We start from the raw sequence: 27,377 nt of genomic DNA, 5'->3' as shown, positions 1-27,377 counted from the left end.
CGGTGGGAGGAGGAAAAAGAGGTGGGCACACACTTGTTCCTCCTCCTTCCTGACCCTCCCCAGCCTCCAGTTGCCTTTCCGGAAAAAACTGAAGGCCAGGGATGGCAAGGAGGGGAGGAGGAGGAAGAGGCGGGACTATTATATAGCTGTTTTAAGCATCCAATTGAGAAATGAATTTAAACAAAATGCCAGTTACTAGGGAGATACAGTCTGCCAAACAGCCTGGACCTGAGCAATATAGAGCTTTATAGGTCATATTTGAATTTTGCCTGGAAACAATCTGGCAGTATTTGTTAATACTAAGGGATATTAAGAATTTGGAGCACCCATAATCTGCCTGCCTGAATATATGCATAAAAGTCATCCATATAATTGGAAAAGAGTTTAACAAATAACAGAAGTATACACACACACACACACACACACACACACACATGCATGGAGCTGACAGAGTAGGCTCTGTGGGTTTGTACTATAACCAAAGTGACGGATCAAGAGGTCTAGTAACTCTAGGTTATTTTAAACAACCTTTTACATGAGTCTTTTACAGTGTTCCAAGGTGGCCCTGGAAACCACAACAAGCAAACAGCAGGGCAGGAATATAAGCAACGAATAATGTAGGTTAAACAAAGGTATATGCAGCATAGGGCACATCCACACTGCAGAAATAACCTAAGTTGACACCACATTTCAACTGCCATGGCTCAGTTCTATTGAATTCTGGCATTTGTAATTTTGTGAGATATTTATCCTCCTTTGGCAGAGAGCTCTAGTGCCAAAACAAGCTACAGATCCCAGGATTCCATAGCACTGAAGCATGACAGTTAAAGTGGTGTCAGACTGGATTATTTCTGTAGTGTGAATGCAGCTCCAGTTAACAGTGCTAAAGAAATATAGCAAACATCAGTTATGACATCCAAAGCTTATCTTGCAGCAGCTATTCCAGGGAGGAAGTCATGATTAGAATGCACCCTTTTCATCTGTTTCATATTACTGGAAGTTATTCATCACAAGTTCTTTATGAATAATTCTTCACTGTTAAAACCTACAGCAACTCACTGCTACTTTTTGATGTCAAGAAACCTGAAACAGCTGCTTCTGCATATTTTATTTTTAATTGGAGATCTAATTTGGGAGGCTTGCCTTCTGCTCTTTGATTGGATAACATGTATCTTTTAAAATCAGGTTTATGCTCTGAATGTGTAGTAACACATACAAATGTACTTTGCATGATTTTAGTTTGCAGAATCTCTAACACCTGATGGCACTGGATTATTTTCTGGGAGTCAAAGAACATTAAGAATCTGAAATGGTTAGAGCACTCCAGCTAATCTCTGGGAACAAGTCAGTAAAAGTGAATTTTCATCTTTTTTAAATAATCCATCAAAATGACTGGAGCCTACAAGTACTTAACTTTGTCTGGATCATATTCTTGTGTTTCTAATTACACTTTAAGGGGGTGGCTTAATCTCATTCCCACCCTCACCACAAACCCCATTGCACTACTTTGCATGTGTCATTCTGTGGGGCCAGTATTACCTCTAGGCATAAGTGAGACAACTGTCTCAACTGGCAGTTGCATTTTAACTTCAAAATATGTTATATTTTGCCATTGCTGTGCCAACATATTTCACTGGCAGTGGCCAGCATGGCATGGCACTTTCGGTGTTGAACTGTGACTCTGGATACCAGGGTTTGATATTAGGAGGAACTTCTTGACATTGAAAGCTGTTCGACAGTGGAACACACTCATTCAGGGAGTCTCCTCCTTTGGCTAGATGGCCATCCGTTGGGGGTGCTTTGATTGTGAGTTCTTGCATGGCAAGGGTTGGGCTGGATGGCCTTTGGGGTTTTGTCCAACTCTATAATTCTAAGGCATGTGCCCCTAATGGAGTCAGGGTGAGTGGCTCCCAGATTTACTGCCTATCAGGTGATGGATGTATTTAGTCCTGTTAAGTTGAACTGCTGTTATAGGCCAATGGTAGTGATGATCTGCATTGACTGAAATGGCACCACTGGGTGAGTACCTGATGGCTCCTCTGAGCGAGCAGATGACATTTCCACTTCTGCAAGGTAAAGTCTCCAATTTTCACCAATTCTTCCTATCCCCATGGCCTCCCAAAAGATTATGGGGCCTTCTGGAACAGTGTGTGATAAGGTGCAGAAGGCAGTAGGTTGAAAATAATCAGGAAACAAAAACCAGTATGAATATGAACCATAGAGCCTAGGCATGCTATAAATTCAACACAACTACAAATCTCAGAGTAACAACCTACAGTTGCTGCAATTCTAGTGCACACTATGCAGTGAAGTATTATATACTCTGTCTATAACCAACAAAAGAAAAGAAAAAACACATTATCTTTGCCATCTAATTTTTATGTCCTCTTGTATAATTTTTAATGTTTCCTATTTTAAAGGTTAGGTGTTACCTGTTTGGAAATGAGTAATGTTTGGCTGCCTTAATGCAAAGTGATTTGGGCTGTTCTTTGGACAGATATGAACTGAGCATTGGGCTGGAGAGTTGGCTTGTTTTGTTATGACGCAGCTCTTTCAGCCGGAGAAAGCACAGACAACATTATCCTTGTCTGACACACTGGTGTAACTTTGTGTGCTCCAGGCGATCCAATGATGGACCCTCCAAAAGCTGGGGAGAGCCCTAACTACACACGGGATTTCCTAGGTTTTACTTATTGAGGCCAGGGTGTGTGCATGTGAGTGTGGGGGAATTCCTAAAGTAGCTGAAATAATTCCTACCTTGATGTCTTGATAGGTGCCATCTCCTGTTTGCCTACCTGCACTTCAAACCTTTTATCCCTTTGCATAAAGAGCTTCTGTGCTGCTGGATCATAACAACTTTGTAGACCACATTCTTTTAACATTAAAGAGCAATGCTGGTTTTCTTTTCTTTTTTCTTTGGACTGGCCACAAGCATTTGTGGCCAGCAAATTAAGTACATTTCCCCACCTTTCTGTCTAAGGAAAAAATCCTGCATAAGCTTTCATAAATGAAACCTGAAAATTTTGTAAATAAAAACATGGTCATTCCAGCCAAGTCTTTTTCATGATTATCATACTACACTATTATAGCGCTATTATTCCATTTTGACTACTATGGCTGCCTACTGTGGAATTCCTGCATTTGTCATTTGTTGCTATACAATTTGTTGCTATACAATTCCCAGAGTTCCATAGCATTGAGTCATGCCAGTTAAAATGGTTGTCAAACTGGATTATTTCTGCAGTGTGGATGCAGCCCAAAATGCTAAGAAAGGTAGAAGGTAGTAAAAAGAGAGGAAGACCACATGCCAGACAGATTACAGGCCTGAACCTGCAAGACCTGAGCAGAGCAACGGGGAATAAGGGGTCTTGGAGATGTTTCATTTGTGAGATCGCCACGAGTTGGGTCTGACCTGAGGGCACTTAACAACAAAAACCTCCCTGCAAATCCCAGGATCCCACAGGAGCAGCTATAGCAGTTAAAGTAGAATAACAGCACTATAACATGATTCTTGTCCAGGCATCCTATCTGGCTTAACAGAGGAGTTTATCCCATGGTGTTTTAATTCGGCTTACCTCTATCCATTTTAAACCTTAATTTGGGCAGCATCCTGGTCTTATCAGATGACTTTTGCTGTCTAATTTGCCACCCAAATACAGCGCGGGGCCAACCCCGCTTCCAGAAGCGCTCCACCAGCCATTTTCTGAAGCTGGAAAACTCCTGAATCTGAAAAGAGCCAGGAGGAGCGGCTCTGGAAGTGGGGATGCACCCGGGATGTATTCAGGTAGCAAATTAGGCAGCAAAAAACATCTGATAAGATCAGGATACTGCCCAATTTAAGATTTAATCTGGAGAGAGGCAAGGTGAATTAAAACACCATGAGATATGATCCAGAATAATTTTAACTGAACTGGCCCAGTTAAATTCTGATATAGTTAGGGAAAGTTACAGTGCACCCGCACCATGTGTGGATGCGTTTTACGCAGCTTCCAGCATACGCGGAAGCTGCTTTGGGAGGGAAACAATGGACGTTCTACATGCACGCGCCCCATTATATCCTATGGGGCTCAAGCATAGGCAGATTTTCCCTTACGCTGGGGGGGATCTGGAACAGATCTCCCGCGTAAGGAGAGGGCTCACTGTAATTCTTTTGTGTCACTACTTCCAGAATCCATTCCCACCTCCAGCCCAGCATGGCCTCCGGGGCATCATCTGCACTGCAGAAATAATCCAGTTTGACACCATTTTAACTGCCATGGCTCTATGCTATGGAATGCTATGGAACCATTTAAATTAAAGTATTGTTAACTGCATTATTTCTGCACTGCAGATGTAGCCCGGAATTTCTAGTACCAGATGGTAAGATTTCTATGTTCTGGACATAATATGATATAGAAGGCTGATGCTATAATATAGAAGGCTGATGAAAAAAGTTCCATCGGTAGGTAGGTACAACAACTGATCAGTGCTTGAGAGAGATCCTTTGGGTCTGGTGTCTGAACTTCTACTCCAGGACTGTTAAGCAGAAAGCAATTTTGCCCAAACCACCATATACATCCTCCAACAGCTGACATTATCAGCCTCAAGGGAAAAGGAAAAACCTGGACTCATTCATTCTTCCCTGCATCTCTGACTCAGTAAGGGCATAAAAAAGACAGCTCATCCCCTCCCTACTCCACCTGTTTCCTATGAAAAAGAGATTTGGAATTTTATCATTGGGCCTTAATGCAAGACTGATTCCTTTCCTTTGATTCCCATATAATGGAGGTTAATTTTAAGCCTTTTTATGGTACGTCTAGTCTGCAAGCTTTATTGGGTTGAATGAGCGCCTAAAACATAACTGTCTGAACAGGGAACTTGGTCTCTTGACTCACAGATGCACTTGCCCACGGTTAATTTTTTTTGTGCTGAAGCTTTAGTCTAAAAATATTTGTCTTTATAATCCTAACATTACAATCAAGCACAAACATTCTCTTTTTAAAATAAAACAGATAATGACCTTGAAGTTCAAAATATGTATAGTATAAGTGTCATAGGTCCAAAACACACTGCAGAAATAATCCAGTTTGTGTTCACTTTAACTGCCCTGGCTCAGTGCTAGGGAGTCCTGGGAACTATAGTTTATTGTGGCACAAAAGCGCTCTGACAGAGAAGGCTAAATGTCTCACAAAACTACAGTTCCCAGAATTCCCTAGCATTCCCTAGCAGTTAAAGCAGTCTCAAACTGGATTATTTATGCAGTGTAGATATTCAGCAGGATGGTAATCATTGAGAAGCTATGATTAAAACATGGTCAGTTTTATTAATTGGTTCATTACTGTTCGAGACTTCACTTTTTCACTCGAAGGTATTTTAAACACATTCTGGTCAATCATTACCTGACATGATGTGGAAAAATGAATGCAAAGCCAATAGACTTTTTGTAAGACAGGAAATAAAGGCAGACAGTTGACTCATAGCCTACAGTTAAGTATCTCATATCTAATCTGTGGTTAGACTATTGCCCTACATAGTTTAATTGTACAAAAGTAATATTTCTCAGCATTTATATTCTAAATGGCCTGGATCATTCTCCCAACTTTTACATGTATATTTTGACTCTGGCCCAGTTTTCTACATCTATCCCAGTCTTCAGCTGTCCTAACTGCTTTTCCTGGCTTATAGTATCCAAACTGCAGCTGCTTCTTCACCATTAGCACCACAGCTATATACATTTCCCAGCACTGTCAGATTGACAAAACTCCCTTTCTTTTCCTGGCGAGTGCATTACTGTCCACACCAACCAAAATGCATGAAACAAGCTTTCCAAAGCATCATCAGACAAAAGGTATTGAAAATCATATAGGAGAAAAAAATCTGACAAAGTTAGTCACAGGTAAACTGTGGTGTGGGAACCAAGTATTTCACATATGGCTTCTCAGGAGTGAATAGGGATAGAGGCAGGTCTGAGAAGCCATATCCTAACTACTTGGTTTGCAAATTACAGTTTACTTGTGACTAAATTCATCATGTTTCTTTCCTCCTGTATGATTTTTAACACCTTTTGGGTGATGAAGAAGCCAGTGGGGCTTCAAAAGCTTGCAGCTCCTATTTCATACATTTCGGTTGATCTGCTAAAGGCATCACTGTTTTGTAGATTTCGGATGTTATTGTACTTTGCTCTATGGCCAACATGGATATCCACACATGTGTTTATAATTTATACAGTCCAGGTAATTATAAAGATAGGTTTAAAAAACCTATGCCATAACCCAGTGGTACTCAAACTTTTATCCTTGCCCGCTAGCTGCATTACATCTACATGCAGATGTCACACAGCCCCACTCGATGTAGTACATATTTATTTAGTGCATGTATTTTCATTTGTACATTCGTGTATATTAATATTTTAACATTTTATAAGGAAATAACATTGCTCAAATTTGAACAGTTTTATTTAAGTACATTCAAGGCTGGATGGCCATCTGTCGGGTATGCTTTGATTGAGATTTCCTGCCTGGCAGGGGGTTGGACTGGATGGCCCTTGCGGTCTCTTCCAACTCTACGATTCTATGATTCAATATTTAACTCAAAGTATGTATAAATTTTACACATAAAAAAGTTTGGGAAGAGGAGGAGGAGGGACCATGGCCTCCATGTCTTGGGCCCCTTTGAGCAACTCTCATGCCCCCCTCGCTGGGGTCCCACCCTACCTTTTGAGAACCACTATCATAGCCAAATTTTGGGTGAAGAAACACAATGACATCTTCTGCCTACACTGTTGAGTTTTGTATTTTCAGTCAAAAGTTCTGAAAAAGTTCATGCAAACTGTATGTAAAAAGCAAGACTGTTTTGAGACCTTCCTTAGAGGTCTTTAAGCAGAGCCTGGATGGCCATCTGTCGGGGATGCTTTGATTGAGATTTCCTGCATGGCAGAGGGTTGGACTGGATGGCCCTTGTGGTCTCTTCCAACTCTATTATTCTATGATTCTGTGAGACATTTTTCTGCCTGAGCTGGGGCACCAAAGTGTGTCTCTCACACACCTGAGACAGTTGGCCCTCCATATCCACAGCTTGGAATGTATATGTGTGTGTGTGATTTATATCCTACCTTTTGTCCAAAATGGGATTCAAAGCACCTTACTGTTCACAGCCAAGAGGCACCATTGACAAAACATCCCGGCATGTTTTTCGCTCAAGATGCTTTCCTATTTATTGGTAACACCCAAAAAAGAACACCTGGGGAAATCAGTAGGGGTTTGCCCCTCCAAAAAGGTGGCCTCAACTCCTCACCCTATCCCACTCCTGCATGCCAAACATTTATTTCCCTGCTGTTTAAGCATAGATTCCTACACACACCACTACACCTGCAGCAACACAACACAGGTCCCTTGAACCAGCCAGTCAGCCACCTCTGACTAACATAACACAAAACACTTGAGAGTCACATCATATGGGAAGGGGACTGTGTGTATGTGTATATATTTTTTAAAAAGAAATCCAAAAAGCAAACCTTGAATTTGCTATTTTATATAAGGGACACCATTTTACCATCTCACTGTATATAGTGGGGCATGAGCATCCACGGATCTTTGTATCTGTGAGGTATCCTGGAATCAAACCCTAGTGGATACCAAGGACCCACTATAAATAATGCCCAGAGCTATCCACTTTATCTTGGCACACGAGGCAAAAAATCCTTCGAGATCTTTTCCCAATCCCTAGTAACAGAAATATAATAACAATGTAAACAACAGTTTGTTTCCCTTTTTGTGACATCTAAAATGTGCCACTGTTGTCTAATGGTAGGACCAACCTTGTGGAAAGAGTCACAATCCCCAATTGTGCCTAGAGACCTCCTATTGAGGACAGGAGGATCAGTGCTGGTAAAATGCCAGAAAATCTAATTCTGACCATCCTTTTATACATTTGTTGACTCTTTACCCCTGAAAAATGATAATTTACATTCATGAAGTCTGACCAAAGCTCCAAGACCAAAATAATTAATGTTTTTGGTAAGAATACACCTGAGAAAATCGTGTGTGTGTGTGTGTGTGTGTGTGTGTGTGTGTGTGTGGTGTTAGACATTTTCAGAGCATCTCTTCTCCAATGAAAATTCCTAACAACAGCAACTACACAGTTCTTTGTGGCTGGTTACAATGACCAAAGACAGGGAATTCAGCTGGGGGCATCCATAGTCACCTTGGGTCTGATGGGAAATAATGAGTATAATCCTAGAGAAGTCCACTAAGAAGAAACACTCGGCATTAATGGGTCTTCTTATTCTCAGGTCATTTAGAATAAGATTGCAGGAAAAATAAAAGCATGGTTCTTAGGATACGAGATGCTCTCAAGAGAATAGGAAAGAATAAGCTGTGTTCTCTGAGTACCCATATCTACCCATCAAAACTACTGTAGCAAATTAGGATAACAAACATTATCATTTTAACCATAATGGAATTACTGTGGCACCAGCATCCCTCATCTGGAACCCAGTGGCTGTCAGATGTAATAACATAAGGAACACAATGTTCCTACCTGGTGATTGCTCTCATGACTCCGCAACAGAAAGGGCAAGAGGGTAAGAACAAATTCAGTTCTCTTGCCTAACAGTAAACCTGTATCTTTCTGTACTAGACGGGTTGACAATCTCTCTCACAGACACACACCCTACGCTGAGAACCAATTTGGGCTCAGATTGTTACAGAACATTGTGAGACAGATAAAGTGGCTAGTAAAAACATTAGTGACATTCCAATGATGCATTTTTCTTCTTCTTCTTTAAAAATACTCATTTGTAAACAGAATAGCTGCAAGCTGAGAAAGGAGTACAATGAAAGACTTGCAAACCATTCAGCTCCCTCTTTAATAATTCCTTGCAAAAACATTAAATTGAAATCCAGCTGTCGACAAATTACTTTTGCTGATGAGCACAGCAGACAATGTTCTCCAGTTCTTTGGCTGATTAGTGGCATTCTGTGCTTACTACTCAGGATGTGTTTAGTTGTCTTGGGGGGATGAGATTATTAGTATCCATAAAACATGAGCATCGGCTGTCTGTCTGGTTGGGGAATGAAACACACTTAGTCCAAATCCCCCAGTTCTTCAACAACTGTCATTAAGTTGGCCATTTGTCAGCAAGGAACTACTGCTGTTTGTTTTGTCCTGGCTTATTTCTACACTACCTTTTGGTACTCCAAAGTATCCCTTTTCTGTCTTGGGTCTTTTTTAAAAAAAAATAGGTTCATAGTGTTCATATTTTTATGGGATGTGCATTCAGTATACAGTTTAGTCTTTGACATTTTGTGCTCCATTAGTTGTTATTGTGATACCCTTTAGAAAGAAAGGAACAAATGATGATGCCCAGGTTCCGAGCTTGTTAATACTGGTTTGGGCAGTTTAGGTTCAGTCCTGGTTAGACTTGGATGGAGGAACGAAGTAGGAAACTGCCTCTGAATATTCCTTGCCTAAGAAAACTTGATGAAAATCATGAGGTCACCATAAGTTGACCAGTGACTTTAAGGCACACACAAATAGGCACACAGATTTTGTGCACCTTTGATAGTGGACTTTTACTGAGGACACTGATATGATTTTACTGTTGCAGTGGACTTCATGCGCCGCAAAGCAGTGAGTATCAGTGTCAGCAGGAGAGGCAATAGATCCTGGGCCCTGCTAGGATCTCATGGAGATGGGCAAATCATGACACTTGTTTTGGCTTGTCAGGTTACGGTGTTGTCGCTGTGTGCTCTGCTTTTGGCAAGGAGTCTGCTTAATATTAGATCCAGGACCACAGTGTACAGGGAATCTCAGATGTGTTGCATTATAGTGTAGTTCATGATGTACCAGTTGACTTTTTCTTCCAAATAGTCCAGTAGAAATCTGTTCTAGCTCTATTTTATAATAAAACTCTTTAAGACACCTACTCTTTTGAAGTAGGTGACCATCTTTACCAAATTACATGAGTTTCAATTTTGTGCTAGCTTTTATGCTTTCAAACCCATCTGCTACTTGCAACATGTTCAGTGGTTGACAAATAGTTACAGTAAATTCTGAGTGATACCAGTATGAAATATATTGTTGCCTTTTCGTGTGTAGAAATAGGCTCTTTTGCCATTCTTTATAATAATAAAATAAATAAATAAAATTTTTATTTATATGCCGCCCTTCCTCCGATCAGGGCGGCTTACAACATATTTAAAAATACAAACAATTACAATAAAGATACATTAAAAACAGATACATTAAAAACAAACCAACAATAAAGCCCCAAAGCCCAACCTCTTGGCCACGAAAGAGAGGAGGGAGGCCCACAGGATATTTTACTCGGGGAATGCCTGTTGGAATAGGAAGGTTTTGAGGTCCTTCCTAAATTGGGCCAGGGTAGTGGACGAGTGGAGCTCTGTGGGCAGCGCATTCCAAAGGGCTGGAGCAGCTATAGAAAACGTCCTCCGAGTGGTGGACGTTTTCTATATCATCTTCTTCTAGTCTGTTTAGTTGGTCATTTGGTAGTGTGAGTGTGTATGAGTGCTTTTTGGATAACAATGGTTCTTAAGAGCTGTTTCAGATGCATGTCCCAAGTTACTTGCAACTGATTTCAATACTATCCAATACACACTAGGTCTGGGGAGAAACAGTAGTTCAATTAAAAATCCATAAGCATGATCAAGGAGAAATGGTTTTGAGGGTAGGTCCTTTTTCCAATTTTGTTTCTCTAAATATTTGCATGGATTCCTAAGTATTTTAATTTGGAGGAAATCCCATTCAACTCAGTGGGTTTCAGGTGGAAGTACAAGAGGATTCCACCATCCTCCTCTAATCCCTTCTCCAAAATTATTGGAGTTTTTGGAAGTCATTCTAACAAAAAGAAAAGGAAAAAAAGTGCTTCAATTATATATATACACACACACACACACACACACACACACACACACACACTTCATATTTAAAATTAGAGTTACGTAGAACAAACACTATGACAATATTTTTAACTAGCCTGGTTCAGTCACTATCCTTTGTCTGAATGTGTGTTTGTATCTCTCACATAAAATACATTTTCCACTGTCTATAAGTGTATTTTTCAACAGATGTTCATCTGCTCACTATAATGGCTAAAGAGTGGGATAGAAACAAACAAAAACTCCTTTAATGACAAAGGAGGCAGACAGATTTTCAAAGGAGTCAGCCATTTTGCATTTCCCAAAGTGTAAAAATGTCACCCCAGAACTTTCATGGAGTGGTGGTGAAAACAAAAGGATAAGTATGCTAATTCTTTCTCTACCTTCAAATAATTTCACCCCAGAATGTAACTAAAACAAAACAGATGATTTTGAAGTGAGCAAAACAGTTTGAAATGCTAAAATGCAATTTAAAATGTTGAAGAAAATGCAGTTTTAGAGTGACCTAAACCACATGATAGATTTGCCTTAGAGTCGCCTAAATCAGAAATGGCCTAAAGGCATATAACAACAACAATATTTTCCATCATTTTGGTCTATATCCATAATATTTGTTTAATTCTTGTTGTGTGAGGAAAATGTGGGCGGGGGGAGCTCTTTCTCCTCAAAAATTGGAAGATGAAACAGTGCTGATACCAAGAGAGTCATTAAACATATTCCTCCCCCTCAAAATAATAAACAAACAAACAGAAAGAAAGAAAGAAAGAAAGAAAGAAAGAAAGAAAGGAAAGGAAACACCTATTGTCATTTCCTCCCTTCAGATATCAGCAAAGTGCTGTCACTTGTTTGCTTCAGTATTTCGGCACCATTGGTCATATTCATAGCATCATTGGGTTATAACCATTTTCAGTGCCATCAACAGTAGAAGGTGGTGGTCTGGGTTAAACATTCTGGCTGCTTTCTAGACTGGTTTCCTACATCAACCTAGCAGTTGAATCACTCATTCTTAACATCCTGCCTGTTGTAAAAAGAATCAGCCAACCAGAGTTAATGCTCAACCTGATTAATAGGAAACAAATGTCTGAAACCATCAAGACAGATAAAATATAACGAGTGCTCATTTTATTTATATTCAGGCAAGACAAACTGACATCTGAGTCATTTTCTGTGGAAGTCAAATGCGATTTTGTATATTTGTTTGCACAGAGAAGGTTCAGACATGAGATCATTATATAAATACATAAATGACTGTCATGGTCTTCTTAATGCCCTCACTGACTGCTGTTTTTCAGAAAATCTTTTATGTGGTCATGATTTACTATCAGTATTTGAACTCCAGAGGGAACCATTTCTTTGGAGCCCAAACTTAGGAAACACACCTTTAGGCAAGAATAAGTCAATGGGTCATTGAAGTCAATAGGTCTTACTTTTGACTAAACTTGTATATGATTGCATTTTAAAAGTATAAATAAAGTTGTTCATTGTTTTGACATAATACACTGAGTCCAGCACTACATGGAAATAAATAGATTTACTCCTGTATTGGATTATGGATATAATATACAACTTTATATCCTATTTTCCCCCCACCAATGCTTTATCCACATTAACTCGCTGAGTGTAACCAAATGATACTTTTGCTGTTTTCCACAACCTTCATGGTCTCTTTAAATTACGGTATTTCATCTCTTTGAAAAATAGACCTGGTGAGGAATTTGGTATTTTCACATCTCTTGGACTGAAATTAATAACACTGTATTTTATACACGTATTTGAAATGTTTTAGCTGCTGTCTTGGAGAGCAGGGTAATCTACTGAACATTTGATTGAGCTTTGCTTTTTAGTGAATTTTGGACTGAGCTTGGAAGACATTACTCTTTGTATTACAGCTTTCAGACAGAGGCCTTGCTGGGAGGATTTGGGAGTGATAGGGGGAAAAGTAACTTTTCCATGCTCTGATTCAAGAGTAGTAAAATTGCTTCTTGGAAGTACTAGACATGAAGAGGAGTTAATATTTCTTCATAGCTAACAGTTTGGCTGAGAGCCAGCATGGTGTAGCAGTCTGATCATTAGACTATGACAATAGAGACCAGGATTCAAATTGGCCATGACTTTGGGCAGGTCACATTCTCTCAGCTTCAGAAGAAAAGGCAAGCCCATGCTGAACAAATCTTGCCAAGAAAACTCCATGATAGGTTTGCCTAGGGCATGTGACAAGAACAACAAACTGCTACTTTCATGAAAGAATGTTGGATATAATTAATGAGCTGAAAAGGTTTTTTAGAAACAGGGTGAATGAATGGGAAGCGAACTACTGTTAAAGATTAGAGGAATGGCCTTTACTCCCAGAAATGCTTCATGATTGTGCTATCAAATAGATCTGGTAAGGAATTCTGCAAGAGACTTGTGTAAACCCCACTTCCTTGCATAGGATATCATACATAGAGGCTTCCTTGATCTCTCCCTGTTTTGTAAATCCAACAGAAAAGCATAGATAAGAATAACAAAGGGAGCAAGCATATGTGAAGCATATGTGAAGTCGGCCAGCATCCATGGGCTTTTTGTGGGTTTTTCAGGCTGTGGGTTTTTCAGGCTGTGGCCATGTTCTAGAAGAGTTTCTTCTTGACGTTTCGCCAGCATCTGTGGCTGGCATCTTCAGAGAATGCTTGACTGAGCATTAAGGAGGAATGAGATAATGAGATGTTTGCTGGGGCCTTACCATGTTATACAATTATAGTGCTATGATTCCATTTTAGCTGCCATGGTTCAATCTTATGGAATCCTGAGATTTTCAGTTTGGGAGAGGCCTTCCAAATCCTCACTCAGAAGCTCCTCTGGTGCCTCTGACTAAATTACAAATCCTGGCTTTCCTTAGGATGCAGCCATGGCAGTTGAAGTGGAATTATAGGAGTTTATCAGACAAGGGAAATTGGGAGTATAATCCAATGGCAATCTGAATGCAATCATGGGGTTTAACGTTATTGTGTGATAACCCACTACACACAAATTCAGGCAATGGGAAGTCAGTCTGAGCGCAATCATGGGGTTTTGTGTTATTGCGTGATAGACTGCCACATGCAAATTCTGGCAATAGCATGCTATTTTCGGGCAATGGGAAGCCAGTTCGAACGCAATTCACATTCACGTAAATTCGCTGAACTAGTGAATTCATGTGAATGCGTTCTGGCCCCACTTTCTTTTCATTCAAAATTAAGAGAAATCCCTCACGTGTGATAAACTCCATAGTGCTTTAATTGTGTAGTATGAAAAGGTCTCTGATATGCACCGAAGATGGGAAATCTTACCACCATGCATGTTAATTTTAAACATCTAGTTTTTAAAATAACTTTCAAACATTCAGTTTGCTCGCAGCACTGCAGAGAAAAACAGTCTAGAAACAGAGACAACTCACGAAACTGCTAGTCATGTTGATTGGCTCTTAATCACCTGCCCTTGGGTGCTCTAAATAAAGCAGATAAAGGAAACTCTCACTTCTATGGCCAACACTATCCTGTTAGAAAATGTATTGGATTTAAACTGCAAGTCCTGGAATAATAGTAAACTGTGTGGCACATTGCACAGAGTACTTCCTGTTTATGAAAATCAGAGCTGAAAAATAAAAAAAAAGTTGGTATGGGGGGATTATTCCATTGTGAAATAAGCTATTTCTTTGTAAGCAGTGATTCACAACTTTTGTGAAAAACTTTTGCCAGAATACAAATGTTCAACACAGGGATGGGATTTGTCCCGATGGGTATCCTGGATAAATATCCTGCCACATGTTTGTTTGGTTCTTTAATCATTACTACTATCTTCCACTGAATATTTTTGGCAGTGCCTTTAATTACCACCCAAGACTTAGCTACAAAGCTGGACAGACTGTAATATAACAAAGGCTTGTATATAATTTCTTTTTTTCTGTTTTAAGTTGATAAAAATTTCATTTATATAGTAACTGTCCAGTGAGATAGATGATAGCTTGCTAGATCTCTACGGTTTCTTTTGTGACACCCGTGACAAGAGAGAAGAGATACTGCAAACAGAAGGAGAGAAAAGAACAACCATGCAAGAGTCATCAGGAACTGTAGTTGGCTTAGAGTACAACAGCAAGAATTTTGATGAACCCTGAATTAAACGGTCACATCTCCACTATCCTGCAAAGTCTGCACTAGTTATCAATCACTAATTGGTTTTTGAAACATAATTCAAAAGTTTGGGGCTTAGAGCTTTAAATAATTAGGGATCTCTTCCTTTCTTATCAGCCTGCCCAAGCCTAAAAAACTGATGGAGAGTTCCTTCTTTGTGACTGATCTATGGTAGATGTGGACAAGAAAAAGGCCTTTTTCAATAGCTGTACCTACTCTAGAACTCTTTGCCCCAAGAGGATAGGCTGGCACCCACTTTGGTTGTCTTTTTTCATATGGCAAATGGCCTTTTGTTTTGGAAGGCACTTGCTTCTTACATTTTCTGTAACGTTTTATATCCATTTATTATGTACTTGGTATTACTGAATATTGTAATTGTATAGCATTTTGCTAATGATTTTATGTGCCATTAGCTGCTTAGAGTGGTGTATCATTCCTAGTGGTGTGGGATACAAGTTAACTCTACTCACCAATTAACTAAATATTGGATGCTTGGAATGCTCATGATTGGGCAATCAATTCAATCATGACTGCATTTTTATTTGTAGATTTTGCAATCTGGACTTCCACACCCAAAGATATCATGCTATCTAAAAATTTGATGGGAAGAAATATCCAACTGTATTACAAATATGAGGCAAATGTAACAACATCTCTTTCACCATTATTAAAGACAACTGCTCTTCTCTCCATACTCATATCCAAAAAACACAGAACACAGCTAGAGAAAGTTCGTGCAAAGAAAACAAAAATACATCACAAGGGGAAAAAGCTGAGCATCTGGTTAAGTTTCTGAAGTGATGAGCCTGTGAATACTAGATATGACCTCGGACAGTTTATCCAGATGTTTCTTTTTTTTACTATCCCGGGGCTATTTGACAGATTTCTCTGGATGTCTTGTGATGCTATGGTTCCCTTCTCTCTGTTTTCACAGATGTGCTTGCAAAACTAAAAATTGCTGTAGTCTGTTCATATTCAGCCTCGACGTCCCTGTATTGATCTATCTTTTCCTTACTGTGCATGGCTTACACCACCTGCAGGGGCATATTTTAAGTCCAGTCCTCTGCCTATTGAATTCCATGAGGTATATTCCCAAGTGAATAGAGGATTGCAGTCTCCTAAAGGTGTTTAAAAATCAATTTTATTATTATACTGCTTTGGGAGGACTTTCCCCTAAAAGGCAATCTAAAAATATTTTAAGCAAACAAACTAACATACTGTCCCGGCTAATGTCAGGACAAACCCAACAATGCCTGATTCCTGAAAGCAAGAACATATTTTCTCCTTGCATTAAAATCATGTACAGTTATTTGCATATACATGAAGTAATAAAAAGAAAGTAACAGATACTGCTCTGATTCTTACCAGTGTATAAATAAAACCCAAGCCCATATATCTGAACTTTGGGTTTTCTGGATGTAGGGCATGACTTCAAGCAGGGTTGTAGCTCAAAGGGTGTAAAATGAGGACATTACTTCAAATAAGAATCCTGTGCCCCTAAGGAACACTCTCTCCTTACCTAAATGTCTAGCACTGCAAAGAATGAGACACTGAAAACTGTTCACACTGTGTTCACTTTCCCTCTTTTCCTTGGATGCCTAATCTGTATTTTTAAATGTTCAATTGTAGCTTCTGCAGTACTAGAAAAGTGGAGACTGGAGGTAAATTTCACGGGGGCGGGGGGATTCTTACTTGGGAGTAGCAATGTCTTCACCAACATCCTTATAGCTACACCTCTGACTTTGAGGCACTAAAGATCATCTTATCTAAGTACAAAACTTAGAAAGAAAACATTTAAAAACATAAAATCATTTTTAAAAGTCAGTAGGCCCTGGTATTGCACTGTGATTGCAAGAGAACTCAGAATGCATCATGAACTCAGCATATAGCTTTGAAAATCAAGGTATCTTCACAATACAAAGGTGTTTGAAGTATATGGGTGAGTGGCAGTTAGGGAATGGTGATACTGTTGTCATGAGGCCTGCATGCAGTTTAAGCTTTTTGCTCCTTTTTTGTTTGAGTAATAATTTTTATTATTAGTCCAGCCAAAAAGATTTTTTAAAGATAAGTTGTGTTATTTAAAGCTCACTAAACTGCAAAGTCCAGAGTTACATAAGATATCACCAAAGTAGTGCAAGTGATATAAAAGTGATTTAAGAAACTGCAGTAGGTTAAGCAACAAGATACTGTTGAGATCAGTTGTCACTCAGCCACCCACTTGATATTAGAAACATAATGAAAGTAGCTGTTGTCAGGAAAGTTGTCTGAGGACATTGCCACATGAACTCCATTCTTGTAGTCAATCATACTGGTTAATAAAATTGGAAACATATTGGTTTGAGAGCAGCTGTTATTGCACATCTCTGCAGTAGTGTGACTGGGGCTGTTTCTGCTATTGTACTCTCTTCCTCACTCCTGCCTAACCCAGCCTCCTTGCCCCTTGCCCTAGCCAGCATGGCTTTTGAGTTTCTCTGTTATATTTTTATTTTTACTTTTTCATGAAATTTCAGAGTTCTGCTAATATGATTTAAGCTTTTTAATAAAGAAAATAAATAGAAAAAAATAACACCCAGGGACCGGGGGGGGGGAGGAGACACTGACACCATGTGATTGCCAATATTGCAACTGCCCCACTAGTGACATTTCACACTTGAGGACTAGCATGGTTGGGACTTCATTGACACATTTCCCCCATCAATGAAAAGAGATGCTCTAACCATTTTTCAGATGCACAGCAGCAGATCGGAGAAGTTGTTGTGCAATAAATTTTGCCAAATCTGCTTTTTTTCTGTCTGCAAACATGGTTTAAAAGTAGTAATCGCCTGAGATTGGGAACCACTCTTTCCTCTTCTAAAAGTTGTGAAGAGGTGTTTGGTTGCTTCAGGGCCTAGGGAAGAATTAATATGTTGAATATATGAAACAGGGATTTGTTAAGCTTTATAGGAAAGAGCCTATCGTATTTTCTGGAGTATAAGACGACCGGGCGTATAAGACGACCCCCAACTTTTAAGATGAAAATATAGACTTTAGCATATACTCACTGTATAAGGCTACCCTCCTCTTGAGTAGCACAGCAGCCGGCCGTGTACGCGCGCGCCGGCTTCCCAGGCCTCCGAAGGTCCCTTAGAAGCCAGTGCGGGGCTGCCGGCTTCCCAGGCCTACGGAGGCCTGAGAAGCCGACGGCCCCAGAGCGCTCGCGCCGGCTTCTAAGGTGCCTCTGGAGGCCTCTTAGAAGCCGGCGTGCATGCTCTGGGGCCACCGGCTTCTCAACTCGGTGTACAAGACGACCCCTGACTTTTGACCCAATTTTGTTGGGTCAAAATGTCATCTTGTACACCGGAAAATATGGTACATTAATTCCCGATAGCTGAAATGACTTAAATTTCTGGGCCCTCCCTGTTTTGCTAAAATTACTAAGAGAAAAAGATTTGATCTACTCTAACAACTAACAGGAGCTTGTTTTTGCATTTTTTGTTGGTGGAATCATGCCAGGATTGATTGTATTACTTGGATCTGGGTCAGCTAAGGCTGCTAAATCAGGGACATGGAACTATGTTGGTTTTATTTTCATTGCATTTGCCAGAATGCCACTGGTATTCTTGACCCATCCAAGTTCCACATGAAGCATGACTGTATTTTAGTTATACAGTTTTCTTAGTGTATATTTGGATTAACTATAGGCAAGGGCAAAGGACATAGATTTTCAATGGCACATCTAGATCATCAGGAAGTGGGAGGTTTTGGATCTTGGGAATATCTTTCTGCTTTTGTCCATGCTGCTATTTTTAGTTACTACAGCTGCTTCTTAGTCTGAGTAACTTCTTTTGTGTGTCAGGGGGTGGGGAAGTGAGGACAAGGGCCATTTCTTAGACGGATTTAGGATCTCAGAAAGATTTAGGATTTCAGGTTTTCCTAGGTGGAAACTTGAACTTCAGAACAGAGTTATTTGCTTACATCTCTCCCACTGAATGTTCCTTACTTTGGGCTTGGGTATACCCTATAAGTACTGTACAAGGCAATTTTAGCAGAAGTGAGACTATGGTTAAAGATGAGCTTATATCACTCCCATGAGAATAAATCAGGTTTAGATGTTTAGCTTTTGTTGGATTGTGTCATTTGTAATTTGTTCATGAGAAATGTTCAAAATTGCTTTGTGTTGTTTTTTGCCTGGGTCATGTGAAGTGAAGGTGTTACATGTCAAAGACATAGAGAAAGACTAGGCATTGTATGGAATCCATGCACACATAATACATGACATTGTAGTCTCAATCCTAGTGCTTAATCTCAAATAGCGTAGACCCAATTGTTGAATGGTGAGTTGTCACTTACATTCGATGGATCTAATCTAGATTTATTTATTTATTGCAATTATGCATTGGCTGGCAGTTCACCAGGGCCTCTGAGGGCCTTGATAAAAACAGGTAAATTATTTGGGACTAACTGTAAGATTCAGGCTTATATATTATGTTGAAAGCCTTTCATGGAATATGTTTTCTTTAGGCTCAGATGTTCCTAGTTAAAATAAAATAAAATGCAACTAGTGTTTCTATGTTTGTCTGCTGGAGTAAGTACAGGACAGGGGAGTTAATCTATAATCTGTTCATTTGACCATCCTAGAGAGTTTAGTTGATAGTTTTCTTCTGTAATCCTCAGGTTAAGTGGCTTGGAAAACTGGAATGCAAAAGTAATAAATATTTCAACATTAGGGTTAGGTGCATTTCTATATCAAAGCCAAACAGTTTTAAAACTGCCTCTTTTCCCATTATCTTTGGAGAATACTTCCACCCTCAACTGCATACCACAAAGAGTGTTCAGTGTCTCAAGTATGAGGACGCTTGTGAACTGTAAGATTTCCTCTTATTCAAGGGATGTCTTGAGCAGAGCTTGGCAATGTTACTTTTAAAAACTACAACTACCAGAATCCCCTAGCCTGCAGGGGCATGTCAGAGAAGTAACTTTTCTAAGTTAAGGCCTTGAGGCATTGTTTCTGGCCTTCTGTAAAGAAGTGCACTCTGGACTCAGCAAATAATTGTCTGTGGGCAAACTGATAGCTGTGGAAATACAAGTTACAGTGGAAATGACCCAAAGGTGAACATTGTGTATGAGTTTGCTTTTTCAGTCGCTCAGAAGCAGACCACTTCGTGCAACCTCGGCGAGTGCAGGAATCCACAACTAAAGCATCCCAGAGGGGTGGTCACCCAAAGTTTAAAAAGGTGCAAATCCTCCATTCTCCACATTAGTGTGTTCCACTGTTGAACAATGGAACACTACTTTATCCTAATATTTAGCTAGAATCTCCTTTTCTGATTATTTGAATCCATTGGTTTGGATCTTACCTTCTGGAGCAGGGAAAAAAAAAAAAACAAGCTTCCTCTATCTTCTACCTGAAGCCCTTCTAATACAATATTCAAAAAATGGTTTTCATACCATTTCTCTGCCTTCTCTTCTGTAGGGTAGAAGTACCTTTTTATAATGTGTTGTTAAATGCAGCCTTGATGTGATTCAGCCTGGCAATCTTTTAGAGAAAAGGCTACACTCAGTCGCAAAGCACCCAATTTACAGGCAAATACCTGGATTCATTCCCTGTCATCTCCAGGTAAAACCAGACTAGGCTCGCCTGTAAAATTGTCAAGAGCCACTAAAAGTCTGTGTTTTGGTTTACAACACCTGTAACCCCTGATAATGTTGTCCTGGGTTTATAGACGTTCTCCATAGCACTGGAAATGTCCCATGTTGCCTATCCACACATAAGCTGTGCTTTGATAGATGGCAACTTCCTATGTTTCTGAGTTTTCAGATATGTCAATCTGACCCTTGTTTAGAAACAGAATGCTAGGCTACGATGGGACATGTCTACATGGAACAGACAAAAAACTGGAATGCACATATTCACAGTAGAAGAATAAAAGGGCCCTTCCTTCTAATGCTCAGACCTTCCACATTGTTGAGAAAGCAGACTGCCACTCCAAAAATTTCTGGTAATGGCCACTGAAGAAGACCAATTGGTGACAAGGCCGAAATGTGTTGGGTTTTTTAAGATATTAAGGTTTTTGGAGCATCACACAACATGTGGGACTTTGTTTCTTTTTATTTTTCTCATGTCTACATAGACCAATTAAACTGATTGCCCCCTGTTTTCACTGCGACCTGTCTATATGACACAGGCAAATCCTCAATTCAAGTGCAGCAGACTGTCTTCACAACGCGAGGCCAATTCCACATTGAATCTGCCCGATCCCTCCCTGAAATAGGTATTAAAGCCTCACCTTTTGCTCTGGATTTATCAAGAAAATCTGGAGAAGTCCATTGTGAGTCGCTCCCTCCGAGGTCACAACAAGGTGGCCAGCTATGTGATCGGTGCTGGATGCCTTGCTTCTGACTTCAGAGGGAGCAACTTGCACTCGTGTCAATGGTGCAGGGTGGCACAGCGAGACATATGTGTAGACACCCACTTGGTATCACTCTGGAATATGGAGGTAACAAGGGGAATCCAGGGCACCTCTAGGGCCAGAATAATCTGGAAGTAGCCCGGAGTATTCTGGTCAGTTTAGAGGAACCTATAGATTATGGTTTCATGGGATCTTTCTCTTCAGTGTCCCACCCAAACTGAGAGATGGCACATACTCAATAAGGATAACAAAATACAAATATGTGTATGTTATTTAGTATACTAAAAAGGAACATTCTAGTGCCTCCCCTGCAAAAAATGTTAAAAGAACCAGCATACAAGCAAGCATTCAGAGGCAATAAAAGGTGTCCTGAGTTGAGACTGAACACCCTGCTGTGGAGGAAAAGTCTGAGTGGCTAAGCGTAAGCAATACACAAACAAGGAGACCATTTTCCTTTCCTAATACTGCTCCTAACTGAGCATTCATACAAGATCATTCCCTGCCTTCAGTTCTGGACATGTACTCCACATATGCTACTGCATTTGCAAATTCAAGAAAGCTGATCCTAAATATGATTGAGATTCAATATTTTAGCCAGTCTGTGAAACAGTTTGTTCTGGTATAACTCTGCGTAGCATATCACATATTGCAAGTCAATTCAGGGTTTAGATATATGTCATCAACATTCCAAGGGAGGGGGGAGGAGCACAAATTTCCCTTCATTATAAGGAATTCTTGTAAATATGGTGTGTTTGTCCATGTGTATAAACTGTTGACATCCCATTTTCTAGTAAGGCATTTACATGAGGCAATTTGTGTATATTTAAGAAAGAGAAACCTATTTCTGTTCCTCAACTGAGTTCAGAAAGCTAGACACTTCAGTTATATTGCCTACTACAGAGATGAATAACTCATGATCTTCCAGGTGTTGTTGGGGTAGAGCTCCCATAATCTCTAACCATTGGCTATGCTGGCAAGGTTCAAGCACAATTGAATAGTCATAAATTGCAGGCACCTGGTCTACCATGGTCAGCTGAATCAGCTGACATTTTTAAAAAAAAAAAAAAATCTAAATACTAGTTTGGTAAATGTTAGCCCAAGGATTGTCAGACTGTCTACGCCCAGTATAAGCAGCCCTATAGGCCTTAAATACATGCACATCACATACTAAAAGAAAGAAAATCCACATATTACATTGTTTATTCATAATCTGATTATTTAGATTTATGGATCACTTTATACATAAAGATCAGATATGATTGTTTCAGTATCTTAGGCCCTGTTCAGATGGGCCATTTTGTACATACTCTGTACGTGCCTGGGGGCGTCTCTTTTAGCCTGCAACCCTAGTACGTAAATGGCGGTGCCCTCTTCACATGGGCACCACCATTTTGATGTAATGGCTGCATCGCGTCCAAACGGCGTGGTGTGGCTGTTACGTCTTGGTGCCACTGAAGGGCGCTTGTGGTGCCCTTTCAGCAGTGCCAGAAGGAGCTCCATTTTGGAGTTCCTTCGGCGGCGTGTATTGCTGGCATGGCCTTTAAACGGCTGCACCAGCGATACAGAGAGAAAGGGGCCAAGTGGCCCCTTTCTCCCTTTCCCTGCTGCTGTTGGGGTGTGTTTGCGGCATGTACACCCCTTTCCAGGCCGCGGGGAAGCTGCCTTATGCCGCTTCCCTGAGGCCAGGAAAAGTGGCGGATCGGGGCCTCCGGGGCTGCCCCTGTGGTAGCTGAGGCTCCGATCCGTTGGGGAAAGGGGTGGGTGCAGGCCACCCCAAAGGAGTGGTCTGTACACTGCCATAGTTACCTTACAATTCACAGAATCATAGAGTTGGAAGAGACCATAAGGGCCATCCAGCCCAATCTCCTGTATGCAGGAAGACAAGAGCAAAGCACTCCTTGCAGATGGACATCCAGGCTAATGCACATAGATAATATTTATGTGTATTTGGGAGGGAGGGAAGAAGGGGAACAAGAATTGACCACAATGGGCTGTTTCCATGAGAGAGTGATAGCAAGAAAAATGTTTTGTAGACACCCTGTTGAATATACATCTCTGCACAGAATTTGACAGTTGTGTGGCTGTATGTGTGTAGACTCCCCCCCCCCAGAGTCTGTGGACCACTTGAGCTGTTTCCATCCATCAGAAGCCCTCCCATGTCAGTCATTGCATCTGCTGGGTGCACTTATGGTGAGTACAGCAAGAAGAGATACAAGGGTGGTCATATTTCACAATTATTTTCTTGTCATTTTGACACATGTTCTACAAGGAAATGGTCTCTATGGAGGGAAACACCATAAACATCTCATATAAGCATGTGTCATCTCTGAGTATGCTATATGAACATAGACCATTTTGTTTGAGCAGGCTTTTAATATGTAAGCAGGGAAGCTTCTTATGGGGATAGGTGTTTTATTTTTTATTTTTTTTTTTAAAAAAAAGAATTGTATGTCTTTTAAGAGAGCCAACTTGGTGTAGTGCTTTGAGTGTTGGACTACAGCTCTCAAGATCAGGGTTCGATTCCTTGCTTGAGTATGGGAACCCACTGGGTGACATTGAGTGAGTTACACACACTCAGCCATGATAGATTTGCCTTAGCATCCCCGTTGCGTGGCTCCCTCGTGCAACAAAAAGAAGCTGAAAAATGCAGCTTCTTTTTGCGGCGCCATTATGACGCCGCAAAGCGACATTGGCGCACTTGTGGCATCATAATGGCGCCGAGATGTGTGGATGCTAAGCATCCACTACGTCAAAATGGCAGCGCCCATGTAGAATGGGCGCTGCCATTTTGTACGTGCTCGGCACATACTAGGGTTAGGGGCGTCCTGACAGTACGCCCCTTCCTAACCCTAGTATGTGCCAAGCATGTACTTCTTGGTGGTGTGTAACCTGCCTTAGTTTAATTGATTCTATTGGGAACTGCCTTGGATCCCACTCTGGGAGAAAGTTAGCATACAGATGAAGTAAATGAAATGAATAAAGTTAAACATGTGTCTGCAGTTTATATCAGTAAAGCTACTCAGCTTGGTGAAGCTTCAGAATTCCTCCACTGACTGTGAATAAAAATAGAACATATTCCAATAAGTACAGCTTGAGCTATTTACTATGATAAGCTTGGCTGAAATATTTAGTAACTTTTCTCAGGCAAAGGTTAAATATCACACTAGATATATGGTCTGAATCTGTTTGTTACACATAGAGTATGCCCTTTGAAACAAATTAGAGTAGACCCTTTGAATAATTTGCATTTACATAAGTGTTGACTTTCCTAGTTCCCATTGATTCAATTAGTCTACATTAATTGGGACTAATAGTTAGATTTAGGTGTTTCCTTCAGGTGAGGCAGTCATTGTAACTACCTCACCTGCAATTTGTATGCTTTCATATTGTAGAGTGCTCCAAAGATAGAGGTTAAAGGAAAACTTAAGATATTGAATGGGACTGAATGTATTGGTTATTCAAACGCAGTCTTAATGTAGTTTTCAAACAATGAATGTATTGAAGAGAATACAGGCATATTTGAAATATCTTTTAATCACAGCATAATCCCCCCCCCCTCAAAATGCATTGAAATCATTGGAAGTGAAGTGTTCAAGCATACTTTATTTCTTGGAATTTCAGTGCAACTTTTGACACAACAAATGTTGTGAGGAGTTTGTCAAAAATTCAGAGGTTGCATTGATACTGAAAAACAAATCAGACTAAGTAAATGAGATTAAAGACTGAAGACACTGCCAAAGCCTCTTTAAAGCTTTGAATTCACCCCCCTACTGCCATTTGGTAGCAAAAGCATCTAAAATCATTCACAGGAGCCAAAGAGATCTGTGACTGTAATATGCTTGGGAAAATGGCATTCGTAGTCCACATGAAGAAAAACTTGTTAGCACTGACTTTGGTTCTGCTGAAGTAAATGGACCAATCTTCCTTTCACTTCAGTTATGCCAAGAATGTTCTCTGGACTAAAATAAACTGAAATGGGATTATTTATAAATACAGTGATGGATTTATTCCAAGTGACCCATAAGGAGAAAAAAATTATAGCAACAAGAAGAACATGTAGGCATCTGTGCTGAGAATTTGTTAGCAGTGCACTTAATAAAAGTACTTACCTTTCCGAGGCGGCAGGACTTTCATTTTGGAAAGTGCCGAAATGCGTTCACTACATCCATTATCCACAGTGTGGTGGATTTTGCTAGATGTATCATTTATCCGTGGTGCAGATTCCTTGCATTCTTATATTAGCAGTCTAGAAGTATAAGAGATTCGGTTTAATTTCCTTTCTGCCAGCTATGCAGGGTGTGCTTTATTTTTTTTAATTGAAAATTAAAAATAAAGACGCCAACATGAAGCCCAAGGACTAGTGAATGACAGAATGCCTGGTTGATTTACAAGTGCTTATGTGAGAAAAGGTTAAAATTAGATTGAGGAGCAAATGTGTTCACAGACTGCTGGCTGACAAATGGCAAAGCTATGCCAATATATTGCTTACGCAGGAGAAGAGTGGGAGTAAGCACGGCAATCTTTGTGTTAGTCGAATACATTCAAACTCATAGTAAACAAAGAATGTTAGGTTGGACATAAGAGACGTCTGTTGGTGATGCATATGTATACTTTGGGTCAAATGTCACTGATTTGAATTAACCTGGGCAAAGAGATTACTCGTATTTTGCAGACAAGTATAAAAGGATAGCTTTTGTTATAATATTGATGGTAAAATTCCTATTGGATGAGTTTCCAACAGCCTGCAGATAAAACCATTCCTCTGAAACTGCTGTGACTAACAGTCCTTCCTTGCACTTGGGGGAATCCAGAATAAACTCAGGATGGTGTTGTTCATTTTGTGCTGCCAATCTGGGCATCAACATTCTTTCAGAATACTCTGTGTGTGGATTTTTTTTTTTGTGGTGTTGTCACTATATAGGTATGGGGTCTTAAGCTGCTTCATGTCAGAAATCCAGAAAATAGAAAATATACAGAAATGGCAGAGTGTATCCCTGCTCTGGACAAGTGAAGTGCTGATTACACAAGTGTAGATCTTAGCACAGTTACTGTAGGTGTTTTGGGACTACATTTCCTGGGATTATGAACCAGTGGCCCTGCTGGTTTGAAGGATTTTAGCAAGTATTGTACATTTCTATACCACTTATCAGTGCACTTAAGCAGTCCCTAAGCAGTTTACAGAGTGTAAGCTGATCTTGGAGCTGTACTTCAAAAAAGAGACATTTCCAAGTTCTACATTGGTGATCTGGTATCTGGGTAATGATTGGAACCATGATGTAACTAACATCATTTTTGTTCTCAGCACTGATAGAGGTAGGGGAGAATTCCGCTTGGTTTGTATATTTCAGTGGTGACCTGTTTCACACCTGCCAGAGTGATATACAGATTGGAACACAGTTATCCTTTTCATTGCTTACTACTTTGAATTTTAAAATTCACTTCTCATCTTAAATTGCTCACAAAAATGCATATGTCAGGGGAAATAGTACATTCTTAACCACTGGTGGCATGTCAAATACAGTTATTCCCAAGTCAAGTACAATCATTTCCACTAGTTCTTACATTTGGCTTTAAAGTCACCAAACAAGGTGAGACCACGCAATTAACATTCTACATAAGATGACATTCACAAAACCATTAAAAAAATTTTTTTGAGGGGGGTGATATTTAACTGATGGTAGGAAAAAAATAGATTATAGAACTGGAAATTGTTTCTTTTAAACTGTTACCAAAATCATTGTAAATTTCTAATGATGACTGTAAAACAAACAAATGAAAATTACAGTCTTTTAATGTATGAAACATAAACAACATAATGGTCTGTGTGACAATTTTTCACGGTGCTTGGATTCATAATTCATTACTAATGCATTATAACCAATACTAATCCACGTTTGGTACAAAGGTAGGTGTATGTGTGTGTAATTACGTGTGTAAATTCCCCTTGTGTGGAGACAGGCTTCAAT

The 27,377-nt window shown here is 40.0% G+C and overlaps 1 protein-coding gene across 2 annotated transcripts in view; it reads right to left on the bottom strand.

The window, feature by feature from the left end:
- Window positions 1-25,800, bottom strand: part of ITGB6 (integrin subunit beta 6) — a 98,557-nt gene extending 72,757 nt beyond the window's left edge. For both annotated transcript variants that reach the window (XM_042446877.1, XM_042446878.1), the window contains exon 1: window positions 25,521-25,800. The gene's annotated coding sequence lies outside the window, so the exon portion shown is untranslated. The remainder of the gene's footprint in view (window positions 1-25,520) is intronic.
- Between the last annotated feature and the right edge of the window lie 1,577 nt (window positions 25,801-27,377).

Source organism: Sceloporus undulatus, chromosome 1 (assembly GCF_019175285.1).
Source record: "Sceloporus undulatus isolate JIND9_A2432 ecotype Alabama chromosome 1, SceUnd_v1.1, whole genome shotgun sequence".
Lineage (NCBI taxonomy): Eukaryota > Metazoa > Chordata > Lepidosauria > Squamata > Phrynosomatidae > Sceloporus > Sceloporus undulatus.
Note: the sequence above shows the minus strand (reverse complement) of the source record. Positions and strands in the feature narration are given on the sequence as shown.